Source organism: Microtus oregoni, unplaced genomic scaffold (genome assembly GCF_018167655.1).
Source record: "Microtus oregoni isolate MIOR12 unplaced genomic scaffold, Mior012 000040F_ref0000088, whole genome shotgun sequence".
Classification (NCBI taxonomy): domain Eukaryota; kingdom Metazoa; phylum Chordata; class Mammalia; order Rodentia; family Cricetidae; genus Microtus; species Microtus oregoni.
In genome coordinates, this window is record NW_024543207.1 from 20,840,627 (window position 1) to 20,857,564 (window position 16,938).

The window sequence follows — 16,938 nt, forward strand, 5'->3', positions numbered from 1 at the left end:
ACAAAAAAGAAGCCCAGGGCTGGATGGTTTTAGTGCAGAATTCTACCAGAACTTCCATGAAAAGCTAATACCTATACTCCTCAAAGTGTTCCACATAATAGAAACAGAAAGAACATTGCCAAACTCTTTTTATGAGGCTACAGCTACACTGATACAAAAATCACACAAAGACCCAACCAAGAATGAGAATTACATATCAACCTCACTCATAAATATGGATGCAAAAATACTCAATAAAATATTGTCAAATCAAATCCAAGAACACATAAAAAAAAAAACGATCCACCATGATCTCCATCCCAGTCATCTCCATCCCAGAGATTCAGGGCTGGTACAACATCCATCAATGTAATCCATCATACAAATAAATTGAAAGAATAAGAACATATGACCATTTTAGTAGATGCTGAAAAAACATTCAACAAAATCCAATCTTCATGATAAAGATCTGGGAGAGACCAGGGACACAAGGAACATATCTAAACATAATAAAAGCAATATACAGCAAGCCAACAGCCAACATCAAATTAAATGGGGAGAAACTCAAAGCAATTCCACTAAAATCAGGAACAAGAAAAGAATGTCCACTCTCTCCATATCTCTTCAATATAGTTCTTGAAGCAAAAAGACAGCAAAGGGAGAGTGCTGTGGGACAATGGTTTGTACCCTTTCAATTGTATTTTGATAAAATGTTGATTGGCCAGTAGCCAGGCAGGAAGTAGAGGCAGAACAACCAGGCAGGAAGTAGAGGCAGGATGACAAGAACAGGAGAATTCTGAGAAGAGGAAAGCTTTTTCTGTAGTTGTGACCCAGCCACAGAGAAGCAAGATGTAACTGCCTTGCCAAATAAGGTACTGAGCCACAAGGCTAACATAGACAAGAATAATGCACTAATATAAGTTGTAAGAGTTAATAAGAAGTCTGAGCTGCTGGGACAATCAGTTTATAACTAATGTAGACCTCTGTGTGATTTCTTTGGGACTTAATAACTGTGGGAACTGGGCAGTGCAGAAACCACTGTCAACAGAAGATCAAGAGGATTCAAATTGGAAAGGAAGAAGTCAAACCTTTATTACTTGCAGCTGATATAATAGTATATCTAAGTGACCCCAAAAACCCCACCAGAGAACTCCTATAGCTGATAAATACCTTCAGTGATGTGGCAGGATACAAGATCAACTCAAAAAAATTCGTAGCCTTCCTATATACAAATGATAAAGAAGCTGAGTGGGAAACCAGAGAAGCATCATTTTTCACAATAGCCACAAATAACATAAAATATCTTGGGTTAACACTAACCAAAGAAGTGAAAGACCTATTTGACAATAGCTTTAAGTCTTTGAAGAAAGAAAATTAAGAAGATACCAGAAAATGAAAAGATCTCCCATGCTCTTGAAAAGTTGGGATCAGTATAGTAAAAATGGCAATCCTACCAAAAACAATCTATAGATTCAATGCAATTCCCATCAAATCCCAATACAATTCTTCACAGACCTTGAAAGAATAATATCAACTTCATATGGAAAAACACAAATCCCAGGATAGCCAAAACAATCCTGTACAATAAAGGAATTTCCAGAGGCATCACCATTCCTGACATCAAGCTCTATTACAGAGCTACAGTATTTAAACAGCTCGGTATTGGCATAAAAACAGAGGCTGACCAATGGAATCAAATCAAAGACTCCAATATTAATCCACACACCTATGAACACCTGATTTTTGAGAAAGAAGCTAAAATTATAAAATGGAAAAAGAAAGTATCTTTAACAAATGGTACTGGCATAAATGGATGTCAACATGTAAAAGAATGAAAATAGATCCATATCTGTCCCCATGCACAAAACTCAAGTCCAGATGAATTAAAGGCTTCAGTATAAATCTGATCACTCTGAACCTGGTAGAAGGGAAAGTGCAAAGTAGACTTCAATGCACAGGCACAGGAGACTACTTTCTAAATATAACACCAGTAGCACAGACACTGACAGCAACAATAAATAAATGGGACCTCCTGAAACTGAGAAGTTTCTGTCAAGCAAAGAATACAGTCGATAACACGAAAGATCTTCAACAACCCCACATCAGACAAAGGAATGATCGCCAAAATACATAAAGAACTCAATAAATTATACATCAAAATTCTAAATAGCCCAATTAAAAATGGGGCACAGAACTAAACAGAATTCTCAACAGAAGAATTTCAAATGGCCAAAAGACACTTAAGGAAATGTTCAACATCTTTAACCATCAGGGAACTGCAAATCAAAACAAGTTTGAGATATCATCTTACATCAGTCAAAATGGCTAAGATCAAAAACATCAATGATAACTTATGCTGGAAAGGATGTGGAATAAGGATAACATTATTCCATCGCTGGTGGAAACGTAAATTTGTACAACCACTTTGGAAATCAGTATGGTGGTACCAAACATGCGTTCTTTTCTATGCAGCAGACTTTAATTTCAACTTGATATAAATTATTGCACCCAAGACATTTGAACCACCATTTCATCAGCAAGCACACATAACCTGTCATTCTGATAGTGCTGCATGTGGGATCCTTAAACAAGCAGGATCATTAGCAAACATCCACCCCAGGAAGCACCCATAGTATCTCCCCACATTAAAAATGCTAGGCAACAGGTAGAAAGTTTCCAACTAGGTCACAACTAGGTCTCCGCATGTACGCAACGTGAATACATAATATTTTTAGTAATAAACATGTATTATCTAGTTCAGGTGGGCAACCAGCATCAATATCTATTATCTGTGATATGTAAGGTCCTCAGGAACCTCTCTGGACAAACACCTAGTTCTGGGGAGACAGCCGACCTTTGGCAATAGGTTTTTACACAATAACTTGTGCCTTCTGGCAATGTCTTTCTTCACACAGGCAGAATACCTTCTGGGTTTAAGCTCCTTAGCTGCTGACTTACTTTATAGGTCAGGCCCTTGTGAGAATGTATTAGCTAATTTCATGTCAACCCGACACAAGCTGTAGTCATCTGAGAAGGAAGGGGAAACCTCAATTGAGAAAAGGCCTCTGTAAGATAGAGCTGCAGGAAGCCTGACGGGCATTTTCTTAATTACTGATGAATGAGGAAAGGCCCACTCCATTGCATGGGTGATCCTTGGTTCTATAAGAAAGTAGGGCCGGGCGATGGTGGCGCACGCCTTTAATCCCAGCACTCGGGAGGCAGAGGTAGGCGGATCTCTGTGAGTTCGAGACCAGCCTGGTCTACAGAGCTAGTTCCAGGACAGGCTCCAAAGCCACAGAGAAACCCTGTCTCGAAAAACCAAAAAAAAAAAAAAAAAAAAAAAAAAAAAAAAAAAAAAAGAAAGTAGGCTGAGTAAGACATAGGGAACAAGCCAGTAAGAAGCATCCCTCTATGTCCTCCACCACAGCTTCTGTGTCCAGGTTCCCACCCTATTTGTGTTCCTTCAATGATGAACAGTGATGTCGAAGTATACTCCAAATAAACCCTTTCTCCCCAACTTTCTTTTGGTGATGATGTTTCATAATGATAATAACCCTAACTAGGATGGAGTTTTCTCAAGAACTTTGCAGGAATCATTTGCATCTTATTTAACTATAAGGCTCTCAACCCTAAAACCAGCTTTATCTTCCACAGCTGTACCCAGTTCTTGCATCCTGCAAGGACTAACTTCCCAATCTCCTTGCATCTGAATATAAAATATAAAGCTATAAAATACTCATATGTAGTGATATTTCATTTGTATTTTAATAAATAAAGTTTGCCTAAAGATCAAAGAGTAAAACAGGCACCCTGGTCAGCCTCACAGCAAGACAGTGATGACATATACTTTTAATCCCAGTAGCCACACTAGTTTGCCATAAAAACCAGGTAGTAGTGGCACACGCCTTTAATGCCAGCCCTAGAGATTAATATAAATGGGAGGAGACAGATCTCTCAGTTTAATTCTGAAGATTCCTAAAGACAAGATCACCATTTTGGACTGAGGTGGAGGTAAGAGCCAAGGACTGGCTGTTTTGCTTTTCTGACCTTCAAGTTGAACCCCAATATCTGTCTCTGAGTTTTCATTAATCATGCAACACTCAAAGATTAATATTATACCATCTGTGATAGTCAAATTCGTGAATGTGATACGATCAACTCACCTGGAAAGAAAATCTCAGTGAGGCATGATATAGATCAGGTTGGCTTGTGGGCATCCCGAGGAGGCATGTTCTTAATTGGGCTAATTAAATGTGGGAAGATCTACCCTCAACGTGGGTAGTACAATTTCATGGACAGGGCCAGGGCCTGTGCTGGAATAAGAAGGGGTGATGAGTCCTGGCATGCAGCCACACATTCAGTCTTCTCTACTTCTTCAGTGATGTGCTATGACCAGTTCACTCACACTCCCGCTGCTTTCACTGCCCCATCATGGATGATCTGTGACCTGGAACCGTGACATGAACTAAACCTTTTCTCCTTTAAGTTCATTTTTGGTTATATTTTATTACAACAACAGAACTGGATCTAAGTCATCATCTATAAAATGAATTTTTTCCCAGATAGTTGGTAGAATTACAGGGTAAAGTTCCAGGCCACAATCCTACTACAAATATTGGAGGTGTGAAAGCCACCTTGGGGAAGTACCCAGAAGGGCACTGTTATGTATGGTGAAGATACAAATGAGTGTGAATTGGTTTGGGTCCTGAAGACATCATATCTAGAACCTAAGCAAATATGACAAAGAGCAGAAGCCAGGTCTTATATGGCATGAAAATATCACATCACTTATATGAACTGTCCTATCAGACGAGCGTTGTTGCTGGCATGGAATGGACATACCCCTCTGTTTAATTCTGTCTAATCCACAGTGAGTCATAATGGGTTGTCTGGGCTGTCTGGCTTCTTTTCATGCCTTGCAATTGAAAGGGATTTGAGCTGGGCCAGTAATCACTCAACTTTGCAGGCTTCTGTTTCATACAACAGCACATAACAGTTTTACAGTGTTCACTATCAGGCTAATTCTCCAGAGGTGCTATATTGGTGTGCCTCAACAGCACACACGCACCCAGAGTACCTGCTTCAATGGGAGAAATGTGACTAGCATCTCTGAGAAAAGGGGGAGGGTCTACAAACCTAAAACGAGCTTAAACGTTTTCATCTGTGCCACTCTATACCCATACCATCAGCTGTTACCCTTAGCCCTGCTGCTTTTGATGGTGCTGTGAACTAAGGTGCATATGAGTCTCCAGTATACACTAAAGGAAGTCCAAGTGATTTACACACTGAAAATTGGACAATGAATCCATAGTTCAGCGTTAGACCTCTAGTCATGCTGAACAGCTCTGACCTGGTGACTGTACTGGTTAGGGTTCTCTAAAGGAACAGAACTGATTGAATGTGTGTGTGTGAGTGTGTGATGTGTGTGTGTGTGTGTGTGTATGCATGGTGTGTGTATGTGTCTGCGAGCATGTGGTGTGAGTGTGTATATGGTATGTATGTGTGTGTATGGTGTGTGTGCGGATGCATGGTGTGTGTGTGCATGCATATGTGGTGTGTGTGTGCATACACATGTGGTGTGTGTGCATGCGTGGTGTATGTGTGTGTTCATGTGTGTATGCATGTGTGTGTGCATGGGTGTGTGTATGTGCTTGTGTGTGTGTGTGTGTGTGTGAGAGAGAGAGAGTGAGTAAATGGGGTGTATTAGAATGACTTTACAAGCTGTGTTCCAAAGAGTCCAACAAAGGTTTTCCACCAATAAAAATGTTGAGGATTCAGTATTTGCTCAGTTCCCAGGACTGGATATCTCAGAAGTCTCGGTCTGACATTGGAATCCCAGGGAGTCCTAAAGAGCTGTTCTTCCTTCAGTCTGTATTGGCATCATAAAGAAATGGTTCTAATACCAAAGGACTGCCTCAGAAACAAGGCAAAAAGGCTTACCACCAAGAGTGAGGGCAAGTAGGCAAAAAACGCAAGCTTCTTCCTGCCATGTCCTTTTATGTGGGCTGCCACCAGAAGGTGTAGCCCAGATTGAGCATGGGTCTTCCCACTTCAAATTATCAAATAAGAAAATCCTTCACATGAGTTCCTAGCTGCTGGGGTAGTAGTTGACTCCAGATGTTGTCAAACTGACCACCAAGAGTGGCCATCACAGTCACTTCATTGGGGAGCCTATGGATTGAGTCAAACCTCTTGAGATCTCCTTCCTCCACAGCATGGGGTGCAGGGGGATGGGGGGTCATTTATCACTACCTCTTTTGTTTACCCTTTCACCTAACTCTTCAAGTTTATTTCTTTTTCTTTTTCTATTTTTGAAAAGAAAATAAGCTATCTTTTTTTCATTTTACATACTAATTCCAGTTCCCACTCCTTCCCTTCCTCCCATATCCTCTAACTATCCCCCACACCCCACCCTCATCCAATCCTCAGAGAGGTTAACACACATTGCTTCAGGGAAGGTCCAAGGCTCTCCCTACTATATCTAGGCTGAGCAAGGCATCCATCCGAAGAGAATAGGTTAAAAGAAAGCCAGTACATGCAGTAAAGATAAATCCTGGTGCCACTGCCTGTGGTCCCACAGTCTGTCCCAGCTATACAACTAACTATCCCCCACATTCAGAGGGGCTAGTTTGGACCTATGCTGTTTGCTTCACTGTGCGACTGGAGTTTGTTAGCGCCCATTAAGTCAGGTAAACTGTTTCAGTGGGTATACCTATAATGATCTTGACCTTTTTGCTCATATTCTCGTTCTTCCCGCTTTTCAGCTGGACTTTGAGAGCTTAGTCCCATGCTCCAATGTGGGTCTCTGCCTCTGATTCCATCAGTTGCTGGATGAAGGTTCTATAGTGATATTTAAGATATTCATCAGTCTGAGTACAGGGCAAGGCCAGTTTGAGCATTCTCTCCTCTATTGCTTAAGGTCTTAGCTGGGGTCATCTTTGTGGATTCCTGGGAATTTCTCTAGGTCCAACTTTCTTGCTAGCCCATAATAGCTCCCCCAATCAAAAAAATCTGTCCTTCCTCCATCCCAACTATTCCATTCCCTCAAGTTCTCCTCACCCCTCCCCTTTTTTCCTCATCTTCCTCTTCTGCCCACCCTATTCTCCCCACCCCCATGCTCCCAATTTTGTCAGGCAATCTTGTCTATTTTCCCTTTCTAGGTGAATCTATGTATGTTTTTCACAGGGTTCACCTTGTTACGTAGCTTCTTTAAGATCATGAACTATAGGTTCATTATCCTTTGCTTTACAGCTACTCTCTACTTATGAGTAAGTACATACCATGTTCATCTTTCTGTGTCACTCAGAATGGTTTTTTTAGTTCCATTCATTTGCATGCAAATTTCAAGATGTCATTGGAAAAACAAACCTCTCAGAATAACCAAAACAATCCTGTACAACAAAGGAACTTCCAGAGGCATCACCATCCCTTACATCAAGCTCTATTATAGAGGCACAATAATGAAAACAGTTTGCTATTGGCAGAAAAACAGAGAGGTTGGCTAATGAAATCAAATCAAAAACCTGGATATTAATCAACACCCCTATGAACACCTTATTTTTGATAAAGAAGCTAAAATTATAAAATGGAAAAAATAAAGCATCTTCAACAAATGGTGTTGGCATAACTGGATGTCAACATGTAGAATAATGAAAATAGATCCATATCTATCACCATGCACAAAACTCAAGTCCAGATGGATTAAAGACCTCAATATAAATCTGACCATACTGAACCTGATAGAAGAGAAAGTGTGAAGTAGTCTTCAATGCATGGGCACAGGAGACCACTTCCTAAATACAACAACAGTAGCACAGACACTGATAACATCAATAAATAAATGGAACCTCCTAAAACTGAGAAGCTTCTGTAAAGCAAAGGACACAGGCAATAAGACAAAAATGGAGCCTACTGAATGGGAAAAGATCTTTACCAACACCACATCAGACAAAGAAATGATCTCCAAATTATATAAAGAACTCAATAAATTAGACATCAAAATTCTAAATAACCCAATTTAAAAATGGGGTACAGAACTAATCAGAAAACTCTCAACAGAAGAATCTCAAATGGCCAAAAGATACTTTAGGAAATGTTCAACTTCCTTAGCCATCAGGGAAATGCAAATCAAAACAACTTTGAGATACCATCTTATACCTGTCATAATGACTAAGATAAAAAACACCAATGATAGCCTATGCTGGAGAGGATGTGGAGTGAGGGGAACACTCATCCATTGCTGGTGGGAATGCAAACTTGTACAACCACTTTGGATATCAATATGGTGGTTTCTCAGAAAACTGGGACGCAACCTACCTCAGGACTCAGTAATAGCACTCTTGGGCATATACCCAAAAGATGCTCAATTATACTACAAAGACATTTGTTCAACTATATTCATAGCAGAAATGTTTGTAATAGACAGAACCTGGAAACAACCTAGATGCCCCTCAACTGAAGAATGGATAAGGAAAATGTGGCACATTTACACATTAGAGTACTACTCAGTGGTTAAAAATTTTTTTTTCAAATTTTAAAGCCTCCCCGAAACTCACAAGTTGAGCATTTTGCTTTTTATCAAATATTCCTAAGAACTTCCACTCAAGAGAAATCATAACTTATTTGCTTCCTAATGACCCAGACAGGCCTCTATGTCTGGTTTCATTTTTTCCCCCATGGTTACAGATTCATTCTTTATGGGCAGACACACCAACCTCAGTTGCTTGTCACCAATAACTCGGGCCATATGACTGCCACCACAGCTTTTTTATAATCCTGTCTCTACTTTTAGTGAATTGTAGTATATTCTCTCTGCCTGTAACCAACCAGAGGCACCCAAACACTCACAGGATAGATCACTCACAGAAGAGGTATACTGAGGAGGGGGACATACTGAGATTTCTTCTGTGTACACCCCACACTGGCTTACACTGCCTCAGATCAAGCATGTTGTCACTTCCATGCCAGCTATAGTGGGCAGCAAGTCAGAGGGCAGATGCTTACACTGAGATTTTTACTATGGGAAGAAACAAAAATCCCAGATAGAGAAGAGTTCTGCTCACACACCAGGGAGATCTTGCCCTCTTCTCCTGGTGATGAGGGCTGGTTCACAACCAGCCTCGAGCCAGGCAGGTAGCAGGAGCTTAGTCTACTGACAGCATCTTCATTTCTATTTACAGAGGAAGCCTCATCCAAATGCCCATCCAGCTTGGAACGCAGAGCAAATACTACCTGCCTGCACTCCCATCCATCACACTAGGGGATGAGCAAGGGTTAGGGCCTGAATGGAAGTCACAGGTTGCTGTAACAGATCTGGCTTCAGCAAGTTCAAGTTCTTGATATGTACTGCTCAGAAATGTCCTTGTATGTGGCGCCCATCCCACATATGATTGGAAACTAGAACAATGGCATCATTCAAACAGCACTGTTTATTAACCAGCCACTCTAGTGAGGAAGCATTTCAAGCAACTTGAGTCTCTGCCTGTATACACACTGTTCACTTCCCTGTGTCGACAAGCGTAGACCGATATCAGAGGACAGATTTCCATATGTTAATTGACCTCCTTCCTTTCTGAAAGAGCATCCTTTCCTGGCAGTTAATTCTGTGTGACAGAGAATGGCTTTGCTTTTCATTCCTTGCAACATAATGTGCTGTTGCGACGTGATTTATAAGATGCAGCCTTGGGAAAGAACGACCATGCTGATCGGTTATGACAGTCAAAAACGCTTCGTTAATGAAACAACAATGTTAGCAGGATCTAGGAGGTCAGTGGGTGGCTGGGCTTCTGTTTTTCTGTCTGGAACTTCTGTGGGATATGATATGTGAAAAAATGGAGGCACGCACGTTGGGTAGACTTCCAGGGTGGAATATGGAGATTGTAGCTGGTGATACATATTTGAAATTGTGGCTCACTCGGTAACAGATTAACACTAACTTTGATTGTTTGGTTTTGTGTTAAAACAGATTCAGTTACTTGAAACTCGCTATGTAGCCCAGGATTGCTTTGAAATGGTGGTTATCTGGCCTCAGCCTCCAGAATACTGACAGTGTAGGTGTGTACCAACCACTGTCCTCGCCCAGCCCCTTAACACTATCCTTTAACTTAGCAAGCCATTCTTTATTACCCTGGGTTAGAAATCCCTCTCTCAGCCCATCATTTTTAAAGAGCATATTCAGCCACTTGTAGGATGCCCTAAATCGTGGGCAGAAGCTGGATAGCAGCCCTCAGAGTATAAAAAGCACCATGTTTCCCTGAGAGCCAGCTCTGTATCTGGAGCCAGGCCAGAGTAGAAGAAAACCAAACCTAAAGAGGACTCAGGATCAGTTCAATTTGTGTAATGGAAGCAGAGGAAAGCCAGTCATACTCCAACTACACGAGGAATCCCAGGGCCTCATACAACAGCTAACTATGTAGCACATGGCTTTAGAAGCTTCTTGCCTGGGTTCAGTGAGGGAGGACACCCTGGTGACATGCTATTCACGGTGACACGCTATTCAGAGTCCCATGTCTCTTGGCTTCCATATACTCCCACTGCAGCTGCCTCCTGTGCTGGAGTGTCTACAATCAGCTGAGCTTGGAGCTTTGTCTCCCCCAGTATTGGGCTCTATATTAATTGGAACAAGAATCCTATTGAATTTTCTGAAGTGCTTCACTGGAGAGCCTCCAAACACTAAGGGTGAATGAAATTAAATAAAACAGGGTCAGCTGTACTTAAGACCATCTTGTGAGTGCTTTGGGGACCAGTTATAATTAAAGAGGCTGTAAACCAAACCGCCAAGCAGTGATGTCACCCAGTGACAGTGCACACCCATGGGTAGGGAGGTGCCGCACAATTCATCACCGAGAAGGTCCTCACAGGGGGAGGTGCCCATCGAAGGTCAGCTCCCTCACAGGGTTTTGCAGATCTTCACAGAATCCCAGTCATACAAGACCATGCAGTGAGGTATCTTCTGTCCACACTACCGTGAGGTCTGAGGGGACACACTGTTTCCTTTCTCTTTAGGTCACGGAAGCATTCTGCTATCAGCTCTATCCAATGGTGTCTCAATTTTATAATGGCAGCTGCCAAAAAGACTGTATACGATGACTTAAATCCCTCTCAAAATCTTGAGTGCTCTCTAAGGATGCCAGTTCTGTCCTGTTTTCCCTGCCCACGGCCTCTCACAAATTCTTGAATCACAAATAAATAAAAAAAAATTGTTAATGGCTGAATGACCAAACAAAGAGCCTAGGAACCATGTGAAAAGATATTTTTACAAAATAGAAAGTCCTTTTGGAGAGTCACACTCAGGCTGGGAAAACCCGCTTGGTAGAGCCCTAGACTAGCATCTAGGTTTGGTCACTAGTGACACACACATGCGCACACACACGTGCATGCCCACACACACGCACATGAACTGTGGACTGTGACCTCACAAGAAAAAATGAAATAGTTCCTTCCGTGTCCACCTGTCTTGACTCCCTCCTATGCTTGTCTGCTGCATCAACATGAGAGCTTCTGCAGATCCACCACCCCATCTTGGGATCACCAACAAGTACACAAAGTGGCAGGGGCATAGCCAAAGGCCTGTTTCTGAGATCGCCATAAAGTTTTCATGCCAGTGATACTGCATATTCCGCCATACCATGCTGCCATAAGCCACAGCCTCCTTGGAACAGAAGATGCTCAGTGAGAGTGGAGATGAGCTGATCAATCCCTGAAGAGTGAGAACCGGAAACGGAGGTACGCATAGGATAGGTGGTCTGCTAGATTAACAGCGTGTTACTGTAGGAAGAGTGTCCAGCAAAACACGCCCTGGTGTGCTTCTCATGACTGATAAACACACCTTAGTGTGTTTCATGTGATTGATAGCACACCCAATTGATCAGGATGCCATAGTGTGCACCTGCACACACACCTGCATGTGCACAGCACACGATGCAAATGTACACCCAGAAAATCTGTCACCTCTTAGTTTTGTGCAGAACACAATGTTCTTGTGTATAATTTTTTCTTCACATGCTCTCAATCACAAAAATAAAAATTTGTCATAATAAGGTAACTTTGGAAGCTATTCAGAGCCCCAGGGAGGTGGCTCAGAGATCAAAGCACGTGTTGTCACACCTGATGACCTGAGCTGGGATCCCAAGACCAACATGGAGGAGGGAGAACTAACTCCCTCAGGTGCTCCTTCATAATTTCATGGTGGGCTGCATCTCCCCGTGTTTCTCTCTCTCTCTCTCTCTCTCTCTCTCTCTCTCTCTCTCTCTCTCTCTCTCACACACACACACACACACACGCACGCACGCACACACACACACACACTAGCTCTCACAATACACTCTCTCACACACACTTTCTCATCACGCTCACACGCACACTCACACATTCTCACACACTCTCATACACACATACTCATACAAGCATCCACACACTCGCACACACTATCATACACACGTATGCACACTCACACACACAAAAGATGTAATGTATTTACAGTTATTCACAGGATTATAAGAAAATATCCTTCTCTGATTGGCTCAACTTATTCTGGACAGCTTCCTTATGCAATTACCCAGGAGGTTTAAAAAAAAAAAAAGGAGATAGATATTATTGAGTGCAGTTCCCTTGTCCAAAGTTTCCTGGTGACACCTGCTACCACTGACCCATGTCTCCACCGGTTTGGAAGCAGAGGAGGCAAGCAGTCCTTGAGATATACCCATCATGCATCGCTTGGTAAAAACCAAAGGCATCCCATGAAACAAAAGCTAATGAATGAAAATGCAAAAGAGACTCCAGGATGGCAGCCATACAGCAAACAGAACATTATGCTGTGAGAAACAGAAGTACAACATGTTTTAAAGTCATTGCTAAGGCACGTGTGCCCCTGACCTGGACCCCTCGTCCTCCAACTTTCTGTCTCATCCTTATGTTTCTACTCCCACACTCCCCTTCCAACCGAAGCCTCCTTCTTGACCCTTCTGTGAACCAGGAGGCAGCCCGTGATTCAGTCATTACACAAATGAACAGCCTGGCATCCTGTGCTGTTCAAACAGTGTCAGCCAGAAGGAACTCTGTCTAACTTCATTCTGCCATGGCACCATGCCCAATAGATTTCAGCCCCCTGATTAAATAGGGGACCACTCTTATGATTGGTTAGTCACTTGTGCCATATGAGGTCATTTTGAAAAAGGAGGAACTTAGGAGTGGCTGGCAGCTTTCTTGGCAGGTTATTCTTGGATGGGCAGAGATGGTGCGTGTATCCCTGGGAAATGTAAGTTGGAAAAGAATCATTTTCTCCCTATTCACGTATACTTACTGGGCATCTTTACACACAGCTCAGAGGATGCTCTTTTGATGTGGTGTTGATAGTAGAAGCCAGGTGATAATGGTTGGGGAACATGCCTCTTTACTGTTCTTGAATTATGCTTTATTTACTGCAAGGCTCAGAGTCACACAACCAGTATTTAGCATAGAGACTATAGAACATTTTTATCACACATTTTCAATTTTAGCGCTGTGTGTATCACATAAACAACACACACACACACACACACACACACGCAGACAGGCAGGACTTGATCACGTCTCTTAACTACAACTTCAAGGATGAGGACCCTTCAGCAGCCCCAGGTCAGGTACATTTTACCATTGACCTAGTTTAAGGAAGGATGAGTTACACAGACGTAGCCGACTCCATCAATGGGTTAATGATTTTCCACGCTATTCTTTCCTGAAAGGGCTTATTTAAATGTTTATCAGTTGTGCAAAGTGGCGCACGCTGGCGATTCGCAAGGGATGGCTCATCATTGCCTATGCATGGAAGCGTTGTAGGAAGATTAAAATAACATTGAGTATATTCTGTAAATGAAGGCGAGAACTAACAGAAGCCTCCAGAGCCCATTATAAATTTTAATAATACATCAAGGTAATGTAACTGAATAACCGATCTCTAAGGGAAGAAACACAACATTTGGCTAATATTACAATTTAAATTATGAAAACAAAAAGAGCTTTTAGTTAATCTTGTCTTTCTGCTTTTATTCTTCAGGCTCTTTCTTATTTTCCCTGAATCCAAAACACCATGTAAACAAATAAAAGTACGGGGGAAAATAAACAGTTTGGCATCTCAGTAGATTAATTAATGCGCTTCAGCCTTGGCACCAGTAGGCGGAAATTATGTGCATAAATAATATCACTAATTAAAAAGATGCAGATTAACATGCAAATAATGTTAATGAGGGGCTGCAATTCCAGAGTGGATTCGCATAACATCAACAATTTAATGGGTTGGAAGGCTTGTGTTTGCATTACATTAATAAATTTCAAAGACCTCGCATAAAAAAGTTCTGTCAGAGCCTCTGTTTCCCACTTGCGAGTTGTAAATTCTGTGGGCAGTAGCGAGCACTCATCGGCAGATGCCAAAGTCATTATCTCAAAGACTGTTGAGAGGGTGCCACGCGCCAGCGTGACCAGCTGCTGGGCACTGGGCGGTAGGCTCTAGTCCGTGCCAATTATTCATATTATTTGGGTAGTCTTGATATTTATTTAAACTGATTAATATTTTGTGCTCTGCATCTTGATCTAGAGGGAAATCATTTTAAGCAAGCGAAGTTAAAAAAACAACAACAGAAACCCTTATCAGCCTTTGATGTGTGGTGGAAGTTGACTCCATGATGAAGCTGATTGAGCAGGCAACGTTCAGAACCGCAGACAACAGCAGCATAGAGTCTCCCCCACGATGTCATATAACATTGAAATAAAGTATCACGGTGCTGCATGCTAAGTGGACTGTAATCTGTCGACCTCCGTTTAAAAACAAAAGGCCCTGTGTACTGTGAAATGCGGTCTGGGGTGCTCCTCTCTGTTCACACGCTGATGCTTCTCCGGGTGGGTTTTAAGAAGAAAAGCAAAGATCAAGGAAGGCCATATGGCATTCCTTCCTAAAGCACCAGGCTACCTTCATCTATCTCCCTCTGTCGGTCCCAGTCCTCAGCTGATGGCGAGCTGGCCTCCTCGGGGCCAGTTCTCAAACTCCAAGACAGCCAGGAACAGAACCCATGGCAGTTGGCCACAGGGGTCAGGAAAATGCTGTCTCTTGCCAATGAGCTGTCCGCATTGGGCCCCTGGAGGGAAGCAGATCGTCCATATCCTGAAAGCTGGCAACCAGAGTTCCACAATGCACAACAGCTCAGTGGCTCTGTCTCACGGTCAACATCACTGCGGTGACGTCAGGAGACAGCCAGCAAAGTGGAGCCAAGGATGCTCAGCCTGCATTGACTTTGGGGGCCACAGCAGAAGGGTGACGCTGAGCAGGACAGTGTTGGCATGGCAATTCTTCATAGGGACTTCTCTGTGCACACGCCCACACATCCTGCACTCCCCCCAACACCCTGGCATTCACTCAGACCCCGGTCCCAGATCCATAGTCAAACCCCGTGCTCTCACAGCCAAGCATGCTCCATACAGGACAAATGGTGAGTGTGTTCACTGACCCGCCTCAGTGTGTATCCCTCAGACCAAGCAGCTCCCACTCTCTGAGCAGAACACAATATTGCTTCTCAGTCCATCCCATATCTGGATAGCTGTAGGTATCACCCATGTCCTCAGTCCTGCCGTTTTGAAGGCTCCTGGGAGGAAAAAGCAAAAATGAACGTTTCCAGCACTCTAGACACAGATAGGAAGTTGTATCTCCAGGGCCCCACAGCTCTTCCCCACCAACTTCACAGCAGTGAGGGCCAGGTCCTTCAGATGTCATCCCCAGACTCCAGACTCTGTTCTGGGTAGTGTGCGCCAGGCTCAGTCTGGTGTATGGGTCTTGCACTCCCATGAATGGCTTAGGGTCCTAAGTGCTGGGTTTGTGGTTCCCAGGCAAGCCTTCTTCCACCCTCCCATGTACAGTACCATCTGCAAATGAGAAGGCATTTCTGAGGGTCTTACCTACAAACATGGCGTTACACCAAGTACGTGTGTTCTATGGATAACCCTCTTTTTGAGCTCAGCAACCAAATGAGTGTTAAACAAAGGGAAGGCTCTCCTACACTTTGCATCCATAAGGAAGATTAGGTGCAACTGGGAAGTCACAGGGCCTAGCTCTCCCAGCTGTGTGTGCCCAAAACTCCCTCCCCTCGGGGAGCTGTCATGGCTATACATGGGGACAGGGGGGCTTAACCAACTCTGAGCTGTCTTCATAGGTGTCCTCTGTCCAGCCGGACAGGGCTTTATACCCAAAACGAGCAGAGAAGGTGAACATGGAATCTTTGTGGCAATTTCTTCACAGTCTTATGTGGGCATCTTACGGCTATTTTCCTTCAAAGTCATTCCTAGTGGGCTACTCTGCAAAAGAAGACATGTTGAGAGAGAGGGAGTCAAAAAAGCCAGTGAGTTTGCAGCCACCAGCAGAAGCTATCTGGGCTTGTTACCAGGGGCCTTGTCTAGGACCCCTACCCAGAAGCTCAGGGACATCATGTCAGCTCTTTTGACCTTGTAATATGAGGCATGTTTCCTGTTCCCTGTCAACCTTATAAGCTTCAAGGGTGCATGTCCTGTCAATCAGGAAAGCTGCACAGTGGCACCCCACCCAGGAATCTTCATGTGGGGCACTGGACCAAAGCCCCAGGAAAGAGGAGCAAGGAATCCTTTCCTTCTGAAACAATGGCCACCATCAGGTTCTCATTGCAGGAAGAAAGAGCCTGTTACCTGTGGGTTTGTCTGTGCATTGCCCATGGATCATGGTCAAAGTGTCTTCTTCAGAGAGGGATTCTGGGCTGCCCTGGAGACCCAGAGGGCACCTCCCTGGATGTCTGTCTTCAACCAGATTCCTGTATCTGCCATCCAAAAGGTGAGAAATAGATATACAGAGGGGGAAAATAAAAGCTGTGCGGAAGTCATTTGCCATTTTCCTGTGTCTGACCTTTCTAAAACAACCTAGAATACAAAACGTCTTTTAATGTTCCCTATTTCATAGTTGCTGCTGTC